Source organism: Somniosus microcephalus, unplaced genomic scaffold (assembly GCF_052327205.1).
Source record: "Somniosus microcephalus isolate GS21.2 unplaced genomic scaffold, FLI_Smic_1.0 unresolved_chr3, whole genome shotgun sequence".
In the NCBI taxonomy this organism is placed as follows: Eukaryota; Metazoa; Chordata; class Chondrichthyes; order Squaliformes; family Somniosidae; genus Somniosus; species Somniosus microcephalus.
In genome coordinates, this window is record NW_028225181.1 from 67742045 (window position 1) to 67749998 (window position 7954).

Genomic DNA, 7954 nt, shown 5'->3' on the forward strand with positions numbered 1-7954 from the left:
GGGCGGCGCAGACACGATGGGCCGAAGGGCCTCTTTCTGTGCTGTAAAACTCTATGACTCTATGACTCTTCAAGGACATGTCCAACTACTGTTTGAAAGTTCCTGTGGAACCTGATTCCAGCATCCTTTCAGATGGTGCGTTCCAGATCTTAACAACCCTCTGTGTGAAAACAATTCTCCTCATTTCCCTCTAGTTCTTTTAGCAACTATTTTAAATCTGTGACCTTTGGTTACCGACCCACTTGCCAGAGTGAACAGTTTCTCCCTACTTGCTCGATCAAAACCCTTCATCATTTTGAACACCTCTATTAGGTCTCCTCTTAACCTTCTCTGCTCTAAGAGGAACAATCCCAGCTTCTCCAATCTCTCCACATAACTGAAGTCCCTCATCCCTGGTACCATCCTGGTCAACCTCCTCTGCACCCTCTCCAAGGCCTTGACATCCTTCCTAAAGTGTGGTGCCCAGAACTGTACCCAAGACTCCAGCTGAGGCCAAAGCCCTGCAGCTGTACAACACCCTGGTTAGACCACACCTGGAGTACTGTGAGCAGTTCTGGGCACCACACTTTAGGAAGGATATATTGGCCTTGGAGGGAGTGCAGCGTAGGTTTACCAGAATGATGCCCGGACTTCAAGTGTTAAGTTACAGGGAGAGATTACACAAATTAGGGTTGTATTCCCTAGAATTTAGGAGTTTAAGGGGTGATCTGATCGAAGTTTTCAGGATATTTAGGAGAACAGATAGGGTAGATAGAGAGAAACTATTTCTGCTGGTTGGGGATTCTAGGACTGGGGCCATAGTCTAAAAATTAGAGCCAGACCTTTCAGGAGTGAATTGAGGAAACACTTCTACACACAAAGGGTGGTAGAAGTTTGGAACTCTCTTCCGCAAACGGCAATTGATGCGAGATCAATCGTTAATTTTAAATCTGAGATTGATAGGTTTTTGTTACCCAAAGGTATTAAGGGATATGGGCCAAAGGCGGGTGTATGGAGTTAGGTCACAGATCAGCCATGATCGCATTGAATGGCGGAACAGACTCGAGGGACTGAATAGCCTCCTCCTGTCCTATGTTCCTAACTAGTGATTTGTAAAGGTTTAGTGTAACTTCCTTGTTTTTGTATTCAATGGCCCTATTTACAAAGCCAAGTATCCCACACACTTTCTGAAACCTCACCAACTTGCCGTGGCACTTTCAAAGATTTGTGAATATGGACCCCCAGGTCCCTCTGCTCTTGCACCCCCTCAAAATAGTCCCATTTAGATTATACGGCCTCTCCCTGTTGTTTCTCCCAAAGTGCATCACTTCACACTTATCCTCATTTAATTTCACCTGCCTTGTGTCTGCTCATTTCACAGTCTGTCTCTGTCCTCCTGAAGTCTGCTACTACTATGCTCACTATTTACTACGTTGCCGAGTTTTGTATCATCTGTAAACTTCAAACTTGTACACCTATACCCAATCCAGGTCAGTTATATATAACAAGAAAAGCAATGGTCCTAATCCTGACCCCTGGGGGAACCCACTGCATACTTCCCTCCAGTCAGAAAAACATCCCTCAGCACTGCTCACTGTCTCCTCTCCCTCAGCCAATTATATACCCAAATTACCATCAGCCCTTGAATACCATGTGCTTCTCTTTTCCGAGTAGGTCTCTTGTGTGGTACTTTATCAAATGCCTTTTGAATGTCCATAAGAACATAAGAAATAGGAGCAGGAGTGGGCCATTCGGCCCCTCGAGCTTGCTCCACCATTCAATAAGATCATGGCTGATCATCGATCTCCATATCCCATGATTCCCCTAGAGTCCAACAATCTATCGATCTCAGCCTTGAATATACTCAAAGACTCAGCATTCACAGCCCTCTGGGGCAGAGAATTACAAAGATTCACAACCCTCTGAAATTCCTCCTCATCTCAGTCTTAAATGGCCGACCCCTTACCCTGAGACTGTGCCCCCTAGTTCTAGACACTCCAGCCAGGGGAAACAACCTCTCAGCATCTACCCTGTCAATCCCCTTCAGAATCTTAATGTTTCAATGAGATCACCTCTCATTCTTCTAAACTCCAGAGAGTATCGGCCCATTCTACACAATCTCTCCTCATCGGACAGCCCCCTCATCCCAGGAATCAATCTAGTGAACCTTCGTTGCACTGCCTCCAAGGCAAGTATATCCTTCCTTAGATAAGGGGACCAAAACTGTGCCCAGTACTCCAGGTGTGGTCTCACCAAGGCCCTGTACAATTGGAGCAAGACTTCCTCACTCTTATACTCCAACCCCCTTGCAATAAAGGCCAACATGCCACTTGCCTTCCTTATTGCTTGCTGTACCTGCACGCTAGCTTTCTGTGTTTCTTGCACGAGGACACCCAAATCTTTCTGAACACCAACATTTGAAAGTTTCTCACCATTTAAAAAATATTGTTTTTCTATTTTTCCTACCAAAGTGAATAACCTCACATTTCCCCACATTACACTCCATCTGCCACCTTACTGCCCACTCACTCAGTCTGTCTATATCCCTTTGCAGAGTCTTTGTGTTCTCCTCACAGCTTACTGTCCCACCTAGCTTTGTATCATCAGCAAACTTGGATACATTACACTCGGTCCCTTCATCTAGGTCATTAAAGTAGATTGTAAATAGCTGAGGCCCCAACACTGATCCTTGTGGCACCCCACTAGTTACAGCCTGCCAACCTGAAAAAGGTCCGTTTATCCCTACTCTCTGTTTTCTGCCTGTTAACCAATCCTCTATCCATGCTACTATATTACCCCCAACCCCGTGAGCCCTAATCTTGTGTAATAATATTTTATGTGGCACCTTGTCGAATGCCTTTTGGAAATCCAAATATACTACATCCACTGGTTCCCCTTTATCTACCCTGCTAGTTGCATCCTCAAATAACTCTAATAAATTTGTCAAACCCCATTTCCCTTTCATAAAACCATGTTCACTCAGCCTAACCATGTTATGATTTTCTAAGTGCCCTGATACAACTTCCGTAACAATGGATTCCAGCATTTTCCCAACGACTGATGTCAGGCTAACTGGCCTGTCGTTCCCTGTTTTTTCTCTCCCTCCTTTCTTGAATAGCGGTGTTACATTTGCGACCTTCCAATCCGCTGGGACCGTTCTAGAATCTCGGGAATTTTGGAAGATCAAAACCAATGCATCCACGATCTCTTCAGCCACCTGTTTTAGAACCCTAGGACGTAGGCCGTCGGGTCCAGGGGATTTGTCGGCTTTTAATCCCATTAGTTTCTCTAGTACTTTACATTAAGTTCCTCACCCTCATTAAACCCTCGGTTCCCCACCATCTTTGGTATGCTTTTGTGTCTTCTACTGTGAAGACAGATACAAAATATTTGTTTTAACGTTTCTGCCATTTCCTTATTCCCCATAATAATTTCTCCTGTCTCTCCCTCTAAGGGACCAACGTTGTCAGCTAGAGCTCAGTTGGTAGCTCATTATCAAGATGTTGTAAATGTTCTTAATGTTCAATATATTTATTTAAAAAAAAGTTGGAAGCTCACTCGTCTGAGTCAGAAGGTTGTGGGTTCAAGTCCCACTCCAGAGACTCGAGCACATGAAGCTAGGCAGACACTCCAGTGCAGTGCTGAGGGAGTGCTGCACTGTCGGAGGGGCCATCTTTCTGATGAGACGTTAAACCGAGGCCCCGTCTGCCCTCTCAGGTGGATGTAAAAGATCCCATGGCACTATTTCGAAGAGGAGTCGGGAAGTTATCCCGGAGTCCTGGCCAATATTTATCCCACAACCAACATAACAAAATCAGATTATCTGGTCATTGTCACATTGCTGTTTGTGGCAGCTTGCTGTGCGCTGCCACATTTCAACAGTGACTCCACTTCAAAAAGTACTTCATTGACTGTAAAGCGCTTTGAGACGTCCGCTGGTCGTGAATGGCGCTATATAAATGCAAGTCTTTCTTTACTTATGCTACTCTCTTCCTCTTTGATGCTTTTGATTTAATTTTTAAACATTTAAGAAATTATTGCAGTGACAAAGGCTGTCTCTGAAACTGCAGAAAATTTGTCTTTAAATAAGCTTTTTAAAAATTTATTATTTAAAAAATTTGCCAGGCCCGCAGTCTGCGGCCCCTCCCAGAATCCAGCCCCAGCTCTGTGCTGCCTGCGGCCCCTCTCCCAGATTCCAGCCCCAGCTCTGTGCTGACTGCGGCCCCTCTCCCAGATTCCAGCCCCGGCTCTGTGCTGCCTGTGGCCCCTCTCCCAGATTCCAGCCCCAGCTCTGTGCTGACTGCGGCCCCTCTCCCAGATTCCAGCCCCAGCTCTGTGCTGACTGCGGCCTCTCTCCCAGATTCCAGCCCCAGCTCTGTGCTGCCTGCGGCCCCTCTCCCAGATTCCAGCCCCAGCTCTGTGCTGACTGAGCTGCTCTCACCTGGGGACAGCGCGTCACAATCGGCCCCAGCGCACCTGAGCTGGAGAGGCCCCGCCCCCTTGCCGCGCCAGCATTGGTGGGCGGACCCGGGCCCGCCCTCTTCCTACTGGTCAGAGCTCCCGTCAGTCACAGGCCGGGCCGGCCTCCATCTTCCTCTGATGACGTCACAATCGGGCCCCAGCCTCAGCGCCGGGTAGAAAGGTCCCGCCCCCTAGCCGCGCCGCCATTGATTGGAGGACCAGGCCGCCCAGTTCAGTCCTCCCAGCTCAGCCCTCTTCCTATTGGTCAGCGCTCCCGTCAGTCACAATCACCTTACTCCGGCTCACTCCGCCACAGCGCGCGGTTCAATCCGCTCCGTCCGGTGACCGCGGAGGCCCCGCCCACCCCGACTCTCAGGTTTGGTTTTCTCGTATTTTACTTTATAATCTCGCTCTCCGCTCCCGCCTCACCTCGATTTAAATCGATTCCCAAACACTTTACTTTATCCGGCCGCTGATTCCGCCTCTTCCCGGGCCCGGCCTTCCGTCTGCGCTCTGCAGGCCCCGCGCAGGCGCACTGGCAGTCTGGTTTTCTGGTGGGGCCGAATGAGCATGCGCGGCCCCGCCCCTCCACATTTAAAGGGACACCCAACCCCTCCACATTTAAAGGGACACCCACACCCCTCCACATTTAACGGGACACCCAACCCCTCCACATTTAAAGGGACACCCACCCCCCTCCACATTTAAAAGGACACCCACCCCGTTCACATTTAAAGGGAGAACCACTCCCTCCACATTTAAAGGGACTCCCTCCCCCCTCTCGTGCGTTCTTCTGATTAAAGGGACAGCGACAATTCCCCCAGCCACCACACCTTAGCAAGGATGTGAAAGACCTTGAGAGCGGGAAGAGGTTTACGCACTCATCCGATCATGGCTGATCATCCAAATTCAGTACCCGGTCCCTGCTTTCTCCCCATACCCCTTGATCCCTTTAGCCTTAAGAAATATATCCAACTCCTTCATGAATATATTTAATGAAGTGGCCTCCACTGCCTTCTGTGGTGGAGAATTCCACAGGTTCACCACTCTCTGGGCCAAGAAATTCCTCCTCATTTCTGTCCTAAATGGCCTACCCTTTATCCTTAGACTGTGTCCCCTGGTTCTGGACTCCCCGACCATCGGGAACATCCTTCCTGCATCTAGTTTGTCCAGTCCTGTCAGAATTTTATAAGTTTCAATGAGATCACCTCTCATTCTTCCAAACTCCAGTGAGTACAAGTCCAATCGACCCAATCTCTCCTCATAAGTCATTCCTGCCATCCCAGGTATCAGCCTGGTTAATCTTCGCTGAACTCCTTCCATGGCAAGAACATCCTTCCTCAGATAAGGCGACCAAAACTGCACACAATACTCAAGATGTGGTCTCACCAAGGCCCTTTACAACTGCAGCAAGACATCCTTGTTCCTGTACTCAAAACCTCTCGCTACGAAGGCCAACATACCATTTGCCTTCTTAACTGCCTGCTGCACCTGCATGCTTACCTTCAGCGACTGGTGCACAAGGACACCCAGGTCTCGTTGCACTTCCCCTTCTCCCAATCTATTGCCATTTAGATAATAATCTGCCTTCCTGTTTTTGACACCAAAGTGGATAACCTCACATTTATCCACATTATATTGCATCTGCCATGTTTCTGACCAATCACCCAACATGTCCAAATCATCCTGGAGTTTCTCAACATCCTCCTCACAGCACACACGCCCACCCAGCTTTGTGTCGTCTGCAAATTTGGAGATATTACATCTAGTTCCCTTGTCCAGATCATTTATATATATTGTGAATAGAATCACAGAATCACAGAAACCCCACAGTGCAGATAGAGGCCATTTCGGCCCATCGAGCCTGCACCGACACATATCCCACCTGATCCCCGTAACCCCTACACCAACACATATCCCACCCTATCTCCGTAACCCCACACATTTTAATCCCCCTAACACTAAGGGTCAATTTATCATAGCCAATCAACCTAACCTGCACATCTTTGGATAGCTGGGGTCCTAGGACCGATCCTTGCGGTACCCCACTAATCACTGCCTGCCATTCGGAAAAAGACCCGTTTATTCCAACTCTTTGCTTTCTGTCTGCCAACCAGTTCTCTATCCAAGTCAATACCTTGCCCCCAATCCCATGTGCCTTAACTTTACACGCTAATCTCTTATGCGGGACCTTATCGAAGGCCTTCTGAAAGTCCAGATACACCACATCCACTGGTTCTCCCTTATCTATTTTACCAGTTACATCCTCAAAAAATTCCAGTAGATTAGTCAAGCAGGATTTACCTTTTGTGAATCCATGTTGACTTTGTCCGATCCTGTCACTGTTTTCCAAGTGCTCTGCTATTACATTTTTATATCGGACTCTAGCATTTTCCCGACTACCGATGTCAGGCTTACCTGTCTGTAATTCCCCGTTTTCTCTCTACCACCTTTTTTGAATAGTGGGGTAACATTAGCTACCCTCCAATCCATGGGTACTGTTCCAGATTCCATCGAATGTTGGAAGATGATCAGCAATGCATCTACTATTTCTAGGGCCACCTCCTTAAGTACCCTGGGATGTCGATTATCAGGCCCTGGGGATTTATCGGCCTTCAGTCCCATCAGTTTCCCTAACACCATTTCCCTACAAATACTGATTTCTTTCAGTTCCACCCTTTCATTCGACCCTATGTTCCCTGGCATCTCTGGGAGGTTATTTGTGTCCTCCTTTGTGAAGACAGAACCAAAATATGTATTTAGTTGGTCTGCCATTTCTTTGTTCCCCATTATAAATTCCCCTGATTCTGACTGCAAGGGACCTACGCTTGACTTCACCAATCTTTTTCTCTTCACATATCTATAAAAGCTTTTACAGTCAGTTTTTATGTTCCCTGAAAGCTTACTCTCATATTCTAGTTTCCCCTTCTTAATTAATCTCTTTGTCCTCCTTTGTTGAATCCTAAACTGCTCCCAATCCTCAGGATTATTGCTTTTTCTGGCCAATTTATATGTCCTCTCCTTGGATCTTATGCTATCCCTAATTTCCCTTGTTAGCCACGGTTAAGTCACCTTTTTTGTTTTATTTTTATGCCAAGCTGGGATGAACAACTTCTGTAGTTCATCCATGTGGTCTTTGAATGTTTGCCATTGCCTATCCACAGTCAACCCTTTGAGTGACATTCCCCAATCAATCCTACCCAACTCGCTCCTCAGACCATCGTAGTTTCCTTTATTTAAATTGAGGACCCTAGTCTCTGAGTCAACTACTTCATTCTCCATATAAATGAAGAATTCGATCATATTATGATCGCTCCGACCCAAGGGGCCTCGTACAACAAGATTGCTAATTAATCCTTTCTCGTCACATAATACCCAGTGTAAGAAGGCAGTTGAGGCCAATTCATTAAATATATTCAAGAAAGTGTTGGATATATTTCTTGAGGCGAAAGGGATCAAGGGGTATGGGGAGAAGGCAGGGACCGGGTACTGAGTTTGGATGATCAGCCATGAT

At 47.1% G+C, this 7954-nt stretch overlaps 1 protein-coding gene across 1 annotated transcript in view; it reads left to right on the plus strand.

The window, feature by feature from the left end:
* LOC147091836 (uncharacterized) overlaps nucleotides 1-7954 on the plus strand; it is a 1030142-nt gene that overhangs the window by 580997 nt on the left and 441191 nt on the right. The gene's annotated exons all lie outside the window — the stretch shown is intronic.